Source organism: Moschus berezovskii, chromosome 16, assembly GCF_049115385.1.
Source record: "Moschus berezovskii isolate FMDL1 chromosome 16, NW_MosBer_1.0, whole genome shotgun sequence".
NCBI lineage: Eukaryota > Metazoa > Chordata > Mammalia > Artiodactyla > Moschidae > Moschus > Moschus berezovskii.
Genome location: NC_142475.1, coordinates 57,198,179 through 57,218,176, shown reverse-complemented (window position 1 = coordinate 57,218,176; position 19,998 = coordinate 57,198,179). Strand labels below are relative to the sequence as shown.

Below are 19,998 nucleotides of genomic sequence, written 5' to 3'. Positions count from 1 at the left end.
TGGTGGCACCGTGGTGAATTTGCCTGGCAATGCAGGAGACATGGATTCCATCCCTGGGTCAAGAAGATCCCCTGGAATAGGAAAGAGCAACCCACTCCAGTATTCTAGCCTGGGAAATCCCATAGACAGAGGAGCCTGGCGGGCTACGGTCCAGAGGGTTGCAAAGAGTTGGACACGACTGAGCACACACGCATATTAGCTGTTTCCCTTTTTAAAGTAAACAGCCTGGTTCGTCCCACTGAACACCGGTGCTGTATGTGGTCCTGGCAGGCGAGGTGAAGGCCAAGGTGGTGCAGGGACCTAGGTCACGGGCGCTGGTCAAGGAAGGACGAGGAGGGAAAGGCTCCACAGAGGAGGAGGAGAGAAACCCAAAGAGGGTTTGAAAGATAAGTTGAAATCTTGAAGCAGATGAAGGAGAAGGACATGTCAGAGGTGACAGGCTGCTGCAGGTCTGGGAGGTAGGGAGGGGCCTCACGGGTCTGGGGCAAGTAAGCAATTGCTGGAATATGAGGTGTGGCACCCATGGGCAGGGACAGGAGGGTGGGTGGGCCAGGTCACAGGGAACACGGGGCGGGCGTCTGTGACGAGAGCTGTGGGGAGTAAGCGAGGCGATGGCTGTGTCTCCACTGTGATTGGATTCGGCTCTGTTCCCTTCTGATTACTGCTTGGATTTTGAAACAATTTTGTTGTAGTTAACACATCAAAATGTATTATTTGGTGTTAATAAAATATATCTGAAAGCCAAGTTTCAGGTGACAAGTGTGTATCCATAGGAAGTCACCGCACATTTTAATATTGAAAGTTCCGTGTGGAAAAAAGCATGGCCATTCTGAAAGCAGACCCATAAATGTCATAACGGATGGCATTTTGATGATCATCATACTGTTTAAATCATTCATCTGCCTACTGAACACGAAGATTTTATGTCCTTAATTTCTGTAATTCTATTTTGCCTTGTTTTCCGTAAGTATTCTCATTTCTATTAAATTTCAGCTCGCTAGCTTCCTCTGCCTAAATCCTGCATTACCACCAGAGTATAAATATTTGTTTCTTGATGTATACAAATATATTTCATTTTCCTCTCTTTCAGGAACTTTCCTTCCAATTATGGACTGCTTAAGAATAGTCAACTCACCAACGTGCCTAGTCAGTAAATGAATTCACTTGAAAATCATCTTTTTTTTGCGGTTTTGTGTTTCATGAAATGTTTTATAAAATGGTATGCTTTCTGATTTGAAAAGTCTGTTAAAAAAAAAAAAAAGGGAAAGAAAATCAATCTTTGTCCCCTAACAGAAAACAAATGATTTGTGTATTACTTAATAAAGGCTGCCCATTTCAATTGCTTCTACTTCAATATAAACCTAGAAAAACAAAGGCTTGTTATTTCAGCCCAGCTCTGAACTCTGCACACTTGAGAACCATATGTGGCTGCACCTCACTGCAGGAAGTCAAGACTCAGCACAAATTCCAGATTTGAAAATGATTTCTCCATCTCAGTTATGGACCAATAAATACGAATATGTTATGCCAAAAGCATTCCACCACATGAAAGGTTAATTATACAAAGGCTTCTGCAGGAAGCAGGGTGTGCTGCCAGGATGGAAACCCAGCTTTCATGCCTCCCTAATCTGTCACGAAACAGAAAGGTCATCATCCCCACGGACAGTAGTAGTCAGTTCCTTCTCTTTTCATCATTTACTGGTGCTTGTGATTTTAATTCAGTAACTCCCCCCAATCCCTCAACCCCAGGAGGATGTGTTTCATTCCTTCTGTTAGAAGCTCACACAAAAATTCCTAGTCTTGGAATTTCGAAAACGATCCTGTGCATTGTTAAACTGTCACTGTCTTACCTCAAGGACGCCTTTCCTCAAGACATTCGCTATTTGCAGGGGTGTGGTGTCGGGAGCACAGCACAACTTCTGATAGGTTCGTTTTTCCCTGTGCTCTTCTGAAGTTCACGTTTCTGTGTCTGTCACATATGCATTTCTTCATCTCAGAGGCGCGAAGAATAATACCCGCATCCCAGGGTGCTGGGTGCCCATCAGAGCAGAGTCTCCGAGCACCCGTCTGTGTGGAATTCTAAACAAGGAGGAGCGTTAGGACCTGAGCTGGATTGCTGTGTGTCCCCACACTTTGACCCCCTTTTGGTCTGCAGCCTCTTCTGCCGAGTCAGTGACACATTCACAGAGCTGCGAGTGGAATCCCAGGCACTGGAACTTTGCAACTCACCTCCTGTCCCCTTCTCCCGATCCCCCTCTTGCTGCCTTAACTGTGGCCTCCTCTCCGCTGCCAGGGCACTGAATTCCCGGCACACACATTGGCGGAGAATCTCCTACTTGCTGGGCATGGCCCTGTGTGTGAGAGCACAGGTCAGACCAGGGGCCTCCTGCCTCTCGCATCCCAGTGGGAGGAGCCAGACCATCAAACTGGGGGATGCCAGGAGGGACAGAGCAGGAGCGACAGCACAGTGACAGGAGGGGTCAGACTTAGCTGGGCTATAGGGGAGTATAAGGACGTCTCTGTAGAAGGACCTAGAAGAGTCAGCGATGAGCTGCGCTGAGGCCCTCACGGGGCCGTAGGCACCCCATGGAGGCAGGGCCCATGTGGGGGGACAGACGGGCAGGAGCAGGGGATGAACCTGGAGGGCCTTCAGGGGAGGAGAGGAACATGATCCCTGTATTTCAGCAGAATCACTGGCAACCGCGTTGAGAAGAGGTGGTCGTTGGGCCACATGGGTCCACGTGGGGTCCCGTGAGCAAGCGCGCAGTGGAGGTCAGAGGGAGGCCCGCTTGCAGGTCCTGAGGACTGGCCACACGTGAGTTGCACTTAGGAGGTGGGGCCACATGCTGGATGTGAAGTGGGCGTGGACCCCGGCCTCATCCGCTGCCCTGGAGTCACGGCTTTCTCGGGCCCTGCAGGACCCGCTTCCCCCAAGACAACCATTCCCCAGCTCAGCCCCTGGGCCAGACGCCCTGCATTCACAGGCTCTCTGAATGTAGCTCTTCCTCGGGCGGGGACGACTGAGAGGGCAGGGTCAGCAAGGAACAACTGGACTAAAAGTCTTTAGATTTGAAAGTTGGCTTTTCTCCAGCTAAGCTGGTTTTGGTCCATCTCAGCTAGGGTGCCTCCTTGACGCATCTGTCTTCTGGGCAGCTTCCAAGCGTGGCAGGCTGAGAACCATTCTAGTGTTTGATTTTTAAAGGCTCTGAGCGACTTCCTGTGGTTTTAAAAATAACCACTGATGGCTTTTTCAGCGCATACTTAACTGTATTCAACCCTTAGAGCTGGCTTTTTGAGGGGATGCCTTCGTGGAGTTGTCAACATCACGGCCACCACTCTAGAGGAGTTCTGCTTTCTGCTTTCAGATGGTCCTGGCTTCCGTAGGACAAAAATCTGCACACTGACCCAGCCCTGATGCTTTTGTGTTGCCCTGATGGAAAAAACTGGCAAAAAGATGCTTCTGTGCAGAAGCTAAGAACTCCGCGTCTGTGTTCCTGCTCCGGGGTGACTTCTAGAGCTCCTCCGCAGGCCGCCCACCTAACTGCCTTTAGACGCACCTTCCTGGGCAGCCTGTCCCAGATGGCTGGTTGTCCTTGCTCTGCCCTCCCCCTAGAGGCTCTTCCTTCAGGTGGTCCCTCATTTGGGCTCTGGGAGGTGACCTGGCACAGGGCAGCCTCCAGCGGCACAGCGCACCCGGCAGCTGATACCTGGGTGCTCCAGTCACCTACTGCGGTGTAACCGACCGTCCCAGGACTTAGCAGCTTAAGAGAACAGGCACACGCCACGTGTATCCTGAGAGACGGGAGCCTGGGGCTCTTTCTGGCTCAGTCTCTCATGAGGGTGCAAACCATCGGCAGGGGCTGTGGTCCCTCGAGGCCAGGGAACACGCGCACCGACTCACTCATGGGCCCTGTCCCCGGGCCCCTCCACCGGCTGCCCAGGGGGCTTCACATCAGCAGCCAGCCTCCCCCGGAGCCAGCGCCCTAGAAGGGAGAGTCTCCGAGCAAGGCGGCCACAGATGCTGCCCTGCATTCGGAAGTCACATAGTCACTTTCTCCTGCTGATGGTCTGCCCAAGCAGCCCCGGGACAGTGTGGGGGTGACTGTTCAGGGTGGGGAGCTCCAGGAGGCCAGGCCCCGGGCCACCTGGCAGCTGACTCCCACCGGCAAGCTCCCTGACACCTCTGTGCCTCAGTGTTCCCCCCCACAGAACGGGGGTGCTGGCTCCCTCAAGGGAATCGTCAGGAGGAGGCCGGCACGTGCTGCGCTCCCGTGTTGTCCATGGAGTTCACGGACGTGCAGAAGCGCGTCCCATGGAGACCGTGCACACCACCCCTCCCATTCTGCCACTTGAAGACCCTCAGCCTTCATCTCCATGGCAGTGAGATGCCTACGGGCAGGATAGGGACTCGCCCTCTCCCTGGCATGCCCACACTCACCCCAGCAGGCTCCCTCTGCAGCCCCAAGTGGGAATCTCAGGCTCCCCTTAATCCTCGTGGCCCCAAGGTGGGCTCAGCCTCTGCTGCCTGCTGCCCCTCCATCTCCCTGCTGCCCGCTCCACCCAGAGGCCCTGGCCTCCTCCCCCCACCCCCCCAGGATGCAGGCTGCTGGCTGGGCCCGGCCTCAACCAGCCTAACCAGATGGGAGCAAGAGGCTGCCCCACCCAGTGACTCTTAACCCATTCGTCCCAGCATCAGACTACTGGCTTCCAGACAGAAGCGCCTGGCCCCGTGGGTGGCATGTTAACCCCTGATGTCCTGTCACCCCTAAGCCCTGGCTGCTGCTTCAAAGCCAGGCCCACACTTCCCAGTTCCTCTCACCCTGCCATCAGCTGGGCGATGTCAAAGAGCTCTGAGCCTCGGTTCCTTCAGCGCTGAAATGGGGATTCTCCATCTCCACCACCCCCGTGGGGTCCTGACTGGTGGGGCCATGGGCTGACGGAGCCCCTGCATTGCAGAGGCGGGCAGGAGCTGGGGGGCAGACACACCCACCCTCAGGTGGGCTAGGAGATCACACACGGTTTCTAAACACCACCGTGCCCTCAGATTGCTAGCCTAGCCTCACGTGGTGTTCCCGCCTAACAAGATGCAGGACCAAATCCCTAGACACAGCGCTACGCTGTGCCCAACACCCTCCCAACGCCAGACCCCCAGGGAGGCTGCCGGCAGCTGTCGTGAGGTAATCAATGTCAACACCCAAAGTGAATTATAACAAAACTGTGCAGACAGAGGGGATTGGATCTGCTTCCCTTTGTGGGTGGGAAATTAATGATTTCCCAAGATGTCAAAAGCTGGTGCAGAGCCAAGATCCTAAACCTTCCAAAGAGGGACGTGAAGGGCAAGTCCACCTGGGCAGCTGAGTCCAGGAACACCTCGGGCCCCCGGGGCGGCTGCTGTCTGCAGCTGCAGGGAAAGCTCCAAGTCCAAGAAAGTCCCAGGAGCACGGGCCCTGCGTGGGCCTTTCCACCTGGATTCTCTGGACTGAGGGGGATTCAAGCTCCATAAGGGAAACCACACACGGTGTTCATAACGACAACACATGGCTTATCACTCTTGCTAAGACTGCAGACTTAATCCAGGCAAGCTGCTCCTCCTCTGAATTATCATTATTATTGTTCAGTTGCTCAGTCGTGTCCGACTCTGCGACCCCATGGACTGCAGCACACCGGGCTCCCCTGTCCTTCACTATCTCCCTTAGTTTGCCCAAACTTATGTCCATCGAGTCAGTGATGCCATCCAACCATCTCATCCTCTGTCACCCCTTTCTTCTCCTGCCCTTAATCTTGCCTAGCATCAGGGTCTTTCCTAATCAGCAGGCTCTTTGCATCAGGTGACCCAAGTATTGGAGCTTCAGCTTCAGCATCCATCCTTCAAACGAATATTCAGGGTTGATTTCCTTTAGGGTGGACTGGTTTGATCCTGTTGTCCAAGAGACTCTCAAGAGCCTTCCCTATCACTAGAGTTCAAAAGCATACCTCACTTAACTTCATCTTAAACCAAACAGTGCAGCCATATCACAGAATATTTACTTCCCTAGATATTTTTTTCCCACACATCTATTATATGAAATAATTAAGGTCATGCTATACATACCTTAGAAAAACTTTCACATTAAATATCAAGCACTGTGCATATTTTCTGTTTCTGCCTTGCCAACAAAATGCTTCCTTTGTCCCAGACACTGTTTCAGCTTATTGTCATCTGTTACGAAACAACTCCACACAATTATCTAGATTTCTGACTGCATGATAAGCAGGGGACCACAACCCCAGCCTGCCTTCTGTGTGCCCCACGTCTCCAGGGGCGTGGAGCCCAGGCAGTAGTTTGCCCCAGTCCACACCGTTCCCTATTACCTCCCATCTGGTGCACTGCAGGCCTTTGCTGTTTGCATCCAATGTCCATGGCCCTAACAATAAGATTTTGTCCCATACCCTCCACTGTGTGGTACGAGGGAATCAAGTTAGCTGGAAAAAACAGTCTTCTCACTGTGTTACAATAGGAAAGTTAGTTGCACCCTTCAGCAAAGCATACTCCTTAAGCCTGTCTCCGGAGTCACTGTGAGCTCAACAGGGCCAGGACTTTCTAAGGGAGCAGTACCTCATCCAGGTTCCTGGTGGGTCAGGGAGAGGAGACCCCCAAGCAGATGGACCCCAGCCCAGGAGACTGTCAGTGATGTCCTCCACCTCCCGTCAGCTAGAGCAGCCCCTGCAGGTGAAAAAGGAGGGGCCCTGCCACGCTGGCCAAAGTGACAGGAGAAAAGCCCCCACCCGTGTAATTCCATAGTGCTCAGTTGTGTCTGACTATAGCCTACCAGGTTCCTGTGTCCATGGCTTGAGTGGGTTGTCATTCCCTCCTCCAGGGGATCTTCCTGACCCAGGGATTGAACCCACATCTCCTGCATTGGCAGGCGGATTCTTCGCCATTGAGCCACCTGGGAAGCCCCCACCTGAGCTGGAGCCTCCCCACATCCAGCCAGTCTGACACTCAGGGGCTTCTCTCAACCAGGCACAGTTCTCCCTTCCCTACTTGGCTGTGCTGCCCAGGGCCTCCCGGGAGGCAGGAGCTGGGGGTCTCGGGCCCCTCTTCACTGATGCCCAAGGCTCCTGTCTCCTTTCCTTCTCAAGAGGCACCGGAGACCACCCCCTTCTGTCCTGCAGAGCTGGCCTCTTGATCTACAGCCGAAGGGCTCCACCAGGGCCCAGGCAGGCAATGTAGGTACACTAGGGGGTGGGGCTAAGGTGGGTGGGGGTGATCTGCGGGCCGGGGGGGTGGGGGTGGTAACCCAAGCAAAGAAGCACATCAGGGTTCACAGTTCACATCTCAGCCTCCCGGGCGGGCTTCCAGGATGGGGAGAGCAGACGGGGGCCGACACTTCCCGGGGTCTCCTTTGATGCCAGTGTACAAACCGCCTGAGACTGACCGCCACCTCTCTCAGCTCCACCACCCACTGGCCCTCCAAGCCTTGGGTCCCTCCAGGGACAAATGGGCCAGAGCACCGGCCTCGCGGGGGTTGTCGAAAGAATCCAAGGGGGAGCAGGTCCCGTGAGAGCAGGCTCCACGGCTGAGCCAGGATGGCGGGGCGGGGAGGAGCTGCAGGTGGGAGGCCCGCGGGACCGCAGGCGCAGGCATGGCCTGGCCGTGCTGGGGTGCTGGGCGGGGAGGGGCTGAAGGAGCCCAGAGGGGAGAGGAGGACCGCACGGAGCGCCTGCAGCTCCCGGGGATCACAGGAGAGCGCGGGCCGTAATGACTTTCTATTTTTAGGCGGCAGCACGCGCTGCTTGTGACCTGCTTTGTAAATAGATGCTTCACAGAAGAGCTGGGCCGTGCTGTGGGAAGGCTGACGGGCACCGGGAGGGGCGGCGGGGCCCAGCCTCCCCCTGCCTCCAAGATGAAAACTCGACCTTGAGGGAAAAGCTTCGCGAGAAAAGCAGTGAGTGGGGAGAGGACCGAGTGGTTCCCCGGACCTCACCCCTTTCTCTGATGAGGCCCCTTTGAGGGCATTCGCTGAGTAAATTGGTTGGCTCAGTTTTATCAGAATCGTGCTAAATGCAGCCAAAAAGGTAGGAAAGAGGGATCAGCAGGTCACAGTCAGCCCAGAATGATGAAAAGAGGGTCAGACCAAGATCCAGGAATGACGGACTTCATCTCGTGGCCACTTTCTGGGCTGAGGGCTGCCCTGGGCCCCTGGGACAGCGGTGTGTAGGGTCCCCCAGGATCCTTGTGGTGACCCTGAGCACTGACCTGTGTCCCCACTCCTGGGAGATCTGCCTCCCCCCAGGCCCAAGATCTCATCAGGCCAGAGTACATCTGGGATGGTCTGCACGCGCCAGCCCCCAGCATCCGGCTCTCCCTGAGGACAAGTGACCAGCAGCGCAGGGCCACCTGTGCCGAGGCGCTCGAGGGTGGACGAGCCTTCTCTGCACAGGTTCCCCTGTAGGGGTCAGCGGATGAAGCCCAGGAGGACAAACCCACACCCGGAGTTGGGGGGACTCTCTGGACGCCAACATGGGCCTAAACCAACTTCTCGCAGGCAGGCACGAGAAGGGCAAGAGAAGCCAGGCCTTCCGTGTTCGGGTTGGTCTCTCTGAATCAGTCGGATTCTGGGCTTTCCTGATGGCTCAGTGGGTAAAGAATCTGCCTGCAATGCAGGAGACATGGGGGATGAGGGTTCAATCCGTAGATCAGGAAGATCCCCTGGAGGAGGAAATGGCAACCCGCTCCAGTATTCATGCCTAGAGAATCCCTGCTGGGCTACAGCCCCTGGAGTCGCAGAGAGGCACAATTGAACTGCTAAGCTCTGAATCCGTGTTCATCAGGGCAGCTGGAGGCCTTCCCCACGGCCCTGTGCTGCTCTGGGTTCCAGGAAAGGTCTGGGGTGCTGACTCCATCCTCCAAGCCTCAGCTGCCTCTTGTGGGAAACAGAGGTGTCCCTATGGAGGTGTCGCTATAGACCTGTCCACATCCAGCGGCACAGGACACAGTGCGAGGAATGTGCAGCCTCTGGAAGCTGAAGTTTGGAGTTCTCCAGACCAGTCTGCGACCAGTCCGAGCCAAGGGATGGGCTTGTAGGAGACAGGGAACCTGCGGGGCCGTCCCCCCGCCCCCGCATGGACAGCAGTCCCAGCAGCCCCTCCTCCTGCCTTCCCTTCTCTCTCTGGCTCCCATTTCAGTAACAAGTCACAGCGCCTCTGTGGCTTGCCGCCCCCAGCACAAACGCTACAGAAACAGACGCTGTCGGGGGCCGTCCTCGCAGCCACTGGAGGTCACGGAGGCCTGGTGGAGAGTCCCTCCCCCGCGGATGGCCTCCACCTCCACGGGGGCTTCTCGGCCTCACGAGGGCCCCAGGAGCTGATGCCCCCAGGAGAAATCCTCAGTCTCGAGGGGGCGGGGGTGCAGGGGACGCCCCGGGTGGGGCATCACTGTGTTCCTTGCCTCCAGGTATGGAACTGGGAGGCGGGGTTTACCTGGGTACCCAGGGGGCCTGGGTGAGATGAGCCCCTGACGCCCCCCAGCGGTGACCTCTCGCTAACGCGCCTCCCTTGCCCTCTCTTTCCACCTCCCACATAAACTATTTGTACCCAAGTCCTTATCTCAGGGTTGGATTTGGGGGAATGCACGCTATGGTAGACACACAGAATGATGTCCCCCAATACGTCCATGCCTCGATTTCCCAGAACATGTGAATACGTTACCATCGATGACAGAACAAGCTCTCTGGGTGTGACTAAGCTAAGCACCTTGAGATGGGGAGAAAATGCTGGGTTCTCCAGGTGCACCGACCGTCTTCACAAGCATCCTTATAAGAGGGAGACAAGAAGGTCAAAGTCAGAGAGAGGAGACCTGAGAGCGGATCCAGAGGGTGGAGCCGTGTGCTTTGAGGGTGAGCACAGGGCCGCGTGCAGCCTCTAGAAGCTAGAAAAGGCAAGAGAGAGGAGTGTCCTCTGGCAGGAGCTGCTAAGAACCCTCTCAGACGTTGCTTTTAGCCCAGTAAGACCCAAATTGTTCGAACTTCTAACCACAGAAGTTTCAGATGATAAATTTGTGTTCAAAGTGAAAGTCACTAGGTCTCAGTCCTGTCCAACTCTTTGCGACCCCGTGGACTACCCAGGTCTCCTGCACCGCAGGTGGATTCTTTACCAGCTGAGTCATAAGGGAAGCCCTTGCGGCTATATTAAGTTTAATTAAATTTATATTATAAATTTGTGCTATATTAAGCCAATAAGGGAAGCCTGGCATGCTGCAGTCCATGGAGTCCCAAAGAGTTGGACACAACTGAGCAGCTGAACTGAAACTGAAGTCAGTAAGTTGGTGGCAGTTTGTTAGAGCATCTGTAGGAAACTAATACGCTAAGACAGGAGCTTCCCAGGCAGCACTAATGATAAAGAACCCTCCTGCGGGCAGGAATCCATAGAGACGCTCGTTCAGTCCCTGGGTCGGGAAGATCCCCTGGAGAAGGGCATGGCAACCCACTCCAGTATTCTTGCCTGGAGAATCCCATGGACAGAGGAGCCTGGAGGGCTACAGTCCACGGGGTCACAAAGAGCCAGACACAACTGAAGCGATAGCATGCATGCACACGAAGACAAAAAATTGCTTAGGTTTTGGAGTGAGGCCCATTGGCCTTGACATTCCTGGCTCCACTAATGAGAAGGGAGGCCATCAGTGACTTAGGCCCCCTTCCTTAATTCTGAATTTCTGAGGTTTCTCAGGTTCCTTTGCAGAAAACTCAGCAGAAGGTGAGTGGTAGGGAGAAGCCGGAACGATTTATTTTTCATTTCTCTTAAATGCTAACAACACTTTACAATCTGTGAGGAGCAGATACACCATCTTGTTGCCCCTTGGGAGAAATGCCTTGCTCCTACTCTTTGTTAATTGGATGCATAGAAGTTGGTGGACTTTATTCATTTCTATGCACCGACGTTTGTGTCTTGTCTCTCTCCCCATGGCAGAATTTGAGGACGGTTTCCTGCAAGGCGGGCATGCTGTACAGAAAGGAACAGATGAGGAAATGTGGGGCCCAGCACTTTGCCTACATGGGGATGGGACAGGCTCTCTGGATTCCCTCACTAAACGCCAGCTTTTGAGATTTGTACCAGGACATTTTGTTCCAGGGTCAGAAAAACCCAAAACAAGCTGGCTTTCAGCTACAGATGAATTGATTTAAGCAAGCAGAAAATTCTAAACAGAGCAAGCTTGTCTCTTAGATCTGGTCCCGGATTGGCAGCAACTCAGGTCCTGTGATGCTCAGTGTCCTTCCAGGTGAGACCCAGGCCATCCTCACCCAGCAAAAGCTCTGCCATCCACTCCAATTGGACCATCATGGGTCATGTGTTGCCAGCCCCCAACCAATCACTGTAGCTGGAGCAGGAAGACTCTGATTGGCTCGGCCCTGGGTCTGGGTGATTTGGGGGCAATGTTGCAGTCTGGATGTTGGGAAAGGGGAGCTGCTGGGGACATCCATCCACACTGGGGTTCGTGGGGGTTAGAGCCAACAGGGAAGGCTCAGATTTCTGAGCAAGGCAGGGTTTGAACCAGTCCAGGGGACCACAGGCAGGGAGAAAGGAGAGCGTGGCAGGTGGAAGCCGGGGAGATGCCGCTTCGGTATTTTCCTTCACATTACATCCTTTCCCAGAACTAGACTGTGCCTATCTCAGAGTCTGGAAATGCAGTGCCTTTAGGCTAGCGTGGTCAGATTTAGCAAACAGAAATACAGGATGCCTGGTTCAGTTTCAGATAACAGGTAAGTCTAAGTACAAGCAAGTTCTTTGCAATATTTGAACATATTTTACCCTCGAAATGTTATTTATCTGAGATGCAGATTTAACTGCTCTATATTTCATCTGGAAACACCAGAGTCTCGCCTCTCCATTTGTTCTGAAGCATTCTCACACCCTTCAGAGAGAGATGAGGCTAGCTCTCTGTGGGTCCAGGCAGCGCCCACACCCAGATCATCCTTGGCAGGAGATTCTCCGGTTTCAGTAGGATGAGGACCCTGCCAGCAGTTCGGTGCCAAACAAGGCAGTTTTCCTGGAGGAAGGGAGGCCCGTTTCATGTTGAAACAGTCATCACCCTCCTTGAATTCCCTCCAGAAGGGATTTGCTCCCCGGGATTTCTCAGCTGGGGGCTTGTCTGTGAGAAGACTGTACACGCTGGGATCTTCTGTCTTTTCATTCATCTCCAGGCAGGACCAGAGGGAGGTGAAGGTCTCGGGGAATAGGCCATCACCATAAAACCAAAGCTTCCCACTAAACCCGACCTCGGCTCTCTCCTCACCTCTGTGACTCTACATCTGGTCTTTCTGTCTCAGGTAGAACTTGATCAGCCCTGCCTGGAAGCCAGGCACTGAGCTGGGAGCTTTCATTGCCTCAGTCCGGTTAATCCTGAGGATTCCAGGAATTAAGTACAATCCTTTCCATCCACTTTTCATCATCCTGTGAAGAGACTGAGGACCCAGAGTTGGCGAGTGGGGGAGCCCAGTTCTGCACGCAGGCCCTAGACCTCTGGGGCCCCCATGGTTCCACCTCCCTGGTATGTGATGCCCTGAGGGGTGGGAGTGGGGGACAGGCTGGGACCACCTGCCCTGCTGGGCGCCCCTCACTGAGGAGCTGTGTATTCAGGGCAGGATGGAGCCTCGTGGCCCACTCTCCCCGCAGCCCCGGCTCCAGGCCCGGGCTATGAAGACACGTGGGCTTGATTACAGGACAGCTGGGCCCCCACCCATCATCTTCCCCACACCTTTCAGGGAGCCTCATACCTTTTAAGAAGAGTGGACTGGGTGTCATGCGGCGTTTTTCTGATTAGAAAGAACAGACTGGGCTGTAGGATCGATGCAGGAGTCCCGGAATCCAGCTCTTTTCTGGGCAGGGTCTCCAAGGCAGGGTGAGCAGACCGTAATGATGAAGGATGAGCCTGGGCTGGGCATGGAGCTGGGGGCGGGCTCCAGGGTGCAGCTGCTCTCACTGGCTCAGTGACTCCCTGGCTGTGAACTCCCCACATGGCATCTAACACTCGAGGGCCATCCAAAGAGAGGAAGCAGAACTCGGACTTCAAGGGACTGGGAGGGGGTGGGGGAAGCAGGGAGTGGGGGCTTCCTGAATACTCCTAGACCGGCCGCTGGCGGGTGACGGTCAGGCACAGGGGAGGTCCAAAGTGGTCCCCGGGTAAGAGAGAAGCCTCGGGTCCTGGGACATGGCAGCAAGTGTGCCCTGCCAGCGGGTCTGTATTCTCTGCAGACCACCTCTGACCTGTGCCCAGGTGTGGCAGCTGCCCTATGCCTATACCCAGGTGTGCCAGCTGCCTTGCCCCTGCAGCCCAGCCCCGAGCTTATCTGGCCAACTCCACCTGCCCTCCAGGAGCGGGGAGTCTGTCCTGACTCTGAAACTCTCTGCTCCTCTTTCCAGGCAGCAGTTCTCACAGCCGGCTCTGTTAACAGCTCATCGTACCAATGAGGGGCAACTGAAGCACAGATGGCACGTGTCAAAGGTTATCCAGGGTTAGGTGGTTCGGACAGCTTCAGGCCAGGCAACCAGCCCTAAGCACTGGCCCTTGGCTCTGCCCAACCACCCCAGGTTTCAGGCGGGGCTGCCTGCTCTCAGAGGCTCTTTCGCACCCGTGTGGAGGCGAGCCCTGGTCACTCCACTCTAATGACATGGACTCTTCTGTTTCTGCTTCTCCCATATCTGGGACGGAGAAGGCAATGACAAGCCACTCCAGTGCTCTTGCCTAGAAAAATCCCATGGATGGAGGAGCCTGGTAGGCTGCAGTCCGTGGGGTCGCTAAGGGTCGGACACGACTGAGCGACTTCACTTTCACTTTTCACTTTCACACATTGGAGAAGGAAATGGCAACCCACTCTAGTGTTCTTGCCTGGAGAATCCCAGGGACGGGGGAGCCTGGTGGGCTTCTGTCTGTGGGGTCGCACAGAGTCGGACACGACTGGAGTGATTTAGCAGCAGCAGCAGCATATCTGGGACCCCCCTCTGCCGACAGAACTGGGTCTCAAGTCTCCTTGTTTCCTGAGCACCAAGCAGGGCCTTGGTTGACGTTTACTGTTGCTGAGGGCAGGTTGCTGGCATCTGACCCCGGCAGGGGTATCAGGCTGGTTCCTGGGTCCACTTTGAAGAGTTCTCTGCCCCCTGTGGGCACCATGGGGCAGCTCCCGGCCAGCCCCAAGAGAGAACACGATGTCCTCCCCGGCCCCAGAGTCCTGGGTTTCAGTGGATCCCAGGGGCTCACCAAACATCCTTGGCAGCTGTGATCTTGCTGGAGCACTGTTCAGTTCAGTTCAGTTCAGTCACTCAGTCGTGTCCGACTCTTTGCGACCCCATGAATCACAGCACTCCAGGCCTCCCTGTCCATCACCAACTGCCGGAGTTCACTCAAACTCATGTCCATCGAGTTGGTGATGCCATCCAGCCATCTCATTCTCTGTTGTCCCCTTCTCCTCCTGCCCCCAATGTCTCCCAGCATCAGAGTCTTTTCCAATGAGTCAACTCGTCACATGAGTTGGCCAAAGTATTGGAGTTTCAGCTTTAGCATCAGTCCTTCCAATGAACACCCAGGGTTGACCTCCTTAAGAATGGACTGATTGGATCTCCTTGCAGTCCAAAGGTCTCTCAAGAGTCTTCTCCAACACCACAGTTCAAAAGCATCAATTCTTCGGCAATCAGCTTTCTTCACAGTCCAACTCTCACATCCATACATGACCACTGGAAAAACCATAGCCTTGACTAGATGGACATTTGTTGGCCAAGTAATGTCTCTGCTTTTTAATATACTATCTAGGTTGGTCATAACTTTCCTTCCAAGGAATAAGCGTCTTTTAATTTCATGGCTGCAATCAGCATCCGCAGTGATTTTGGACCCCCCAAAAATAAAGTCTGACACTGTTTCCACTGTTTCCCCATCTATTTCCCATGACATGATGGGACCAGATGTCATGATCTTTGTTTTCTGATTAAGTCCTGGGAAATTCACCATCCCCTGCTTCCGCCTGAGTGTGGGCCTGGCTGGCATTCAGTGGGTACTTGTGCTTTAAGAGTTTGGGCCCATAAGGAACTTCCCAAGTCACCTGGCTGAGATGAGTTTTCAGCTCTTGAAGACTCAGACTTACGCTGAACCATTCAAATCAAGCCCCAGTTGTTAGTCCTTCCAGAGTGAGAAACGCTGCCTTGTGTGTGTTGGGCAGACTGGAGTCCCAGCGAGTCTATGATACTTCCTGGGGTGTGGTTTCAGCAAGATACCTGTGTCCCTGACCTTCTTCAACTACAAGAGCAACCATGCATGGCAGATACCATCATCCTCCGTTAGCAGATGAAGACGGGCTCAGAGAGGTTAAGTGACCTACAGGGGGTCACACAGCCAGGAAAGGACATAACTGGGATGCTAGCCACTTCAGTCCACCTTCAAGCCGGCTGCCCTTCTCCACACAAACCCTAATGTGGAATTTCCATTTCCACCCATCAAGAGAGTCTTGGAATGGGGGCTTCCTTTGAGGTCCTGTCTCTGAGAATCATCTGCAGAAGAAGCAGGGCTGTGGGTGAGGATTGGAAATGTATTTGAAGAACAGCCCCTGGCAGAAGGTGGGCATTCCCCCAACACAACCTTGTTAACGCAGTCATGTGCGTGCCACATTCATCCTGGGCCCTTGGGGGTGTCCCGTCCCCTCTCTGGATGCCTGTTTGCTCATCGGCAAAGCACATGGGACTCTACCATACACACTTCCCTTCTAGCGCTGACGGTGGTTGGTTCTATCTGTCAAGCGGTGCTTGATCGGCTCTCTACCCACAAAAGGCCATAGTGGAATTCTAATTGAGTCATTGCAAAGAAAACATCACAAAGTCATGGAACCTCCTTATAGAGCAAATCATTCTTCAGGGAAACAGTCTTCATTCATCGTTTGGAATTTGAGCCCACAGACAAAATGTCCAAAGCCCCCAGACAATTAACACTTTTGAGAACAGAGATGGACAAACAGTGGCCTGCACACCAAATCCAGCGGACAACCTGTTGTAAATAAAGTGCAGTGGGCACACAGCCACACCCATTTCGTGCTTTCTGCAGCTGCTTTAGAGCCACAAGTTGGGGACTCAAGTTGTCCTTTCCATATGTTCATTTAAAAATGGGGTAATAATGATGATTTCACAGGTCAGTTTTGCCAATGAGATTTTTTAAATGGTTTGGTAGCTTGAAATTGGCCTTGGTAGGACTGTTTACACCATGCAAGTTGTCAAAATCTATAAACGCAGTGCGTTTTAAAAGTCAGATTGCTAGCACACCATAGGGTCCAGTGTAGACGAAGTCTCAGGCAACACCTATTCAATGAAGGGATGGATGAGTGAGTGAGTGAATGGATGGATGGATGAGTGAATGGATGGATGAGTGAATGGATGGATGAGTGAGTGAGTGGATGGATGAGTGAATGGATGGATGAGTGAGTGAATGGATGGATGGATGAGTGAATGGATGGATGAGTGAGTGAGTGAGTGGATGGATGGATGAGTGGATGGATGGATGGATGAGTGGATGGATGGATGGATGAGTGAATGGATGGATGAGTGAGTGAGTGGATGGATGGATGAGTGAGTGAGTGGATGGATGGATTGATGAGTGAATGGATGGATGAGTGAGTGAGTGAGTGGATGGATGGATGAGTGGATGGATGGATGGATGAGTGGATGGATGGATGGATGAGTGAATGGATGGATGAGTGAGTGAGTGGATGGATGGATGAGTGAGTGAATGGATGGATGGATGAGTGGATGGATGGATGGATGAGTGGATGGATGGATGGATGAGTGAGTGAGTGAATGGATGGATGGATGAGTGAGTGAATGGATGGATGGATGAGTGAGTGAATGGATGGATGAGTGAGTGAGTGGATGGATGGATGAGTGAGTGAGTGGATGGATGGATGAGTGAGTGAGTGGATGGATGGATGAGTGAGTGGATGGATGGATGGATGAGTGAGTGAGTGGATGGATGAGTGAGTGAGTGAATGGATGGATGGATGAGTGAATGGATGGATGAGTGAGTGAATGGATGGATGGATGAGTGAGTGGATGGATGAGTGAGTGAGTGAATGGATGGATGGATGAGTGGATGGATGGATGGATGAGTGGATGGATGGATGGATGAGTGAATGGATGGATGAGTGAGTGAATGGATGGATGGATGAGTGAGTGAGTGAATGGATGGATGGATGAGTGGATGGATGGATGGATGAGTGAGTGAGTGAATGGATGGATGGATGAGTGAGTGGATGGATGGATGAGTGAGTGAGTGGATGGATGGATGAGTGAGTGAGTGGATGGATGGATGAGTGAGTGGATGGATGGATGGATGAGTGAGTGAGTGGATGGATGAGTGAGTGAGTGAATGGATGGATGGATGAGTGGATGAATGGATGGATGAGTGAGTGGATGGATGGATGGATGAGTGAATAGATGGATGAGTGAGTGAGTGAATGGATGGATGAAGAACATTGTGACAACAGAGCTATGAAGAGGCAAGTCAGCAGAGGGACCAGTACTGCCCGGTAGCTCTAATAATAATGAGAACGGATGTCATTTATTAAACCTTTCAAGTAACACTTTACATGAGCACTATACATGATTTAGCAAGTCTCTTAAGTAGTTTATATCTTCATAGTTTATGGATGTAAGCACAGGGGATCAAGCAAAATTCCTATTTATTGCACACTTGCAAGAGGCAAGATTCAACCTGAGGCAGCCCAAGCCCAACTCCTGCCTGTATGACCCAGGTCGATGGGCCCATCCCTTCTGCCCAGAGATCACCATTATTGTGTGTGTGTCTGTGTGCATTCTCTCCTTGCCATATAGTTTTTATAACTTGTTTTTATATCCTCAAACTTTTTCATTTACATAAATGTAATAATACTGGACATATTCTTCTGTAACTTTCACTCAGATGTTCGTTTGTGATTCTTCTGTGTTATACTTCTCTATTATACTACCATTTTCTTTTCTGGACATTCAATTGTATGAATAAATCCTAACACGTTTATTAAAAAAAATAAATGTAGCCTTGGCTTCCATATCTCAGGCAGAGCTTTCTTGGGGGCCTAGGGAGAGCACCTCTGAGAATCAGTGTTTGGGTCAGAATTCAGGAGACAGTTTCTTTGCTAAATGCTGCTCAAAGCCATCACATCTCAGAGGCATGCTGGACATTTTAGTTGCCCAGGTAGAAATGAAAAAAAGAAGACAGAACAGCCACCTTGAACCTCTGAGGCCTAGAAAGCCCAGGAGCAGAGGCCTGACCTGCGTTGCCTTCATCTCCTCAGTGTGTGCTGTGAAGCCTGCCCTCAGATCCAGTCCTGCCCTGGAGGATCTTAATGTCTAAGACAGCTCAGCTCATGTGGTGGCGCCCCAGATGAACTCACGGTCTTTTGTTCAGAACTCTGTCTTGGAGGATGTTAGAAGCCTGTGCGCTCAGCGCTCACAGAGGTTTACCAGCACGCAGCTGGAAGAGGCAAGGCCGTCCCCGAGAATCCCACAGCGAATTCATTGGGACCATCCCACACCCGCCTTCCCACACTGTTCCCTCCCATTCCATTCCGTTCGGTTTGCTGCACACGTTTCGATTGTCCAAGAAGGCGCTGGCTCCCCACCCAGGCAGAGGTCCAAGGCTGCAAAGCTGTCCTCTGAGAGCTTCAGTCACTCTTCGCTGCTGGAAATTTACTTTGCAGCTGGAGGGGCCGCCGTGGAGTCCCGCTTGCTTATGTCAGCAATGGTTTCAATACATCATCATTACACTGAGTGACTCTCGGGGGGAGGCAGAGGGGAGGGAGAAACCCATCACATGCTGGTTGTCAGTAAATGTCAGGAAAGAGCCGGGGCACACGGAGGAGCTTTTTTGCTTCACCTTGCTTTGAATTTCCAAGCTTGCTTCGCCATCTCAATGCCAGTGTTAGTTCCGGACATCCTGTATGTGGCAACTGAGAGGAGAGAAAGTCAATGCTCAATCAGCCTGTTTCATTTTTTTGTTGGCTTGTGACTCTTTTCTAAAATTAATTTGTATTAATTTAAAATTTATTGGAGTGTAGCTGCTTTACTCTGCTGTGTTAGTTTCTGTGTCAGGAAAGTGACTCAGCCACACATGGACACGTGTATCCCCTCTTTTCTGGGTTTCCTTCCCATTGAGTCACTATATCACACCGAGTAGAGGTTCTGTGCTCTACAGGAGGCTCTCTTTAGGCATCTGTTTTATACTTGGTAGTGTATATATGGGGCTTCCCAGGTGAAGCTGGTGGTAAAGAGTCCACCCACCAGTCTTGGAGAGGAAGAGTCGCAGATTTGATCCCTGGGTTGGGAAGGTCCCCTGGGGTAAGAAAGATAACCTGCTCCAGTATTCTTGCCTGGAGAATCCCATGGACAGAAGAGTCTGGTGGGCTACAGTCCATGGGGTCACAAAGAGTCAGACACAACTGAGGCACGAAGCACAGAGCACAGCGTGTATATGTCGGTTTAAGTATCCCAATTCTACCCATGCAAAAGGAGAGGAAAAAACCAAACAAAACAGAGCACAGGGTGAGATTTCTGATGTGAGCACTGGGCAAATGCTGGGAAACTGGAGACAATTCCCAGCCCTGGTTTATTGCTCACCTCGCCTGTCTCTTGCAGGCTGAACAGGTATAACTTCCCTAGAAAATCCCTCGCCACTGCCCGGCCTCTGAAGGCCCATGGCCCTGCCCCCTTGTCCTGTGGCAGGAAAGAGCAAACGTCAGGCTTGGGGGCCAAGCCTTTGCGTTGCTCCCTAGCTCACAGGGAAGCTCGATATACTGAATGCATCTTGGCCACCTTTCGGTTTTTAGTAGTTTCCACTTTCTATCAAAAACAATAATTCAATGAACATTTTTCTCTTGGGTTCTTCGGTCATTGATACCCTTTCTTCTACAGAAAACCATCTTCCTTGGGATGCATCCCAGGCAGGGCTGAAGACCAGAAAGTGCCTGGAAAATCCGCGTGGGATAAATGAGTGAA

General features: G+C 52.8%; 1 protein-coding gene across 1 annotated transcript in view; it reads left to right on the top strand.

Moving 5' to 3' along the window:
- KHDRBS3 (KH RNA binding domain containing, signal transduction associated 3) overlaps positions 1-1,347 on the top strand; it is a 162,092-nt gene extending 160,745 nt beyond the window's left edge. The window contains exon 11 of the transcript XR_008686709.2: positions 1,091-1,347. The gene's annotated coding sequence lies outside the window, so the exon portion shown is untranslated. The remainder of the gene's footprint in view (positions 1-1,090) is intronic.
- The last annotated feature ends 18,651 nt before the right edge of the window (positions 1,348-19,998 follow it).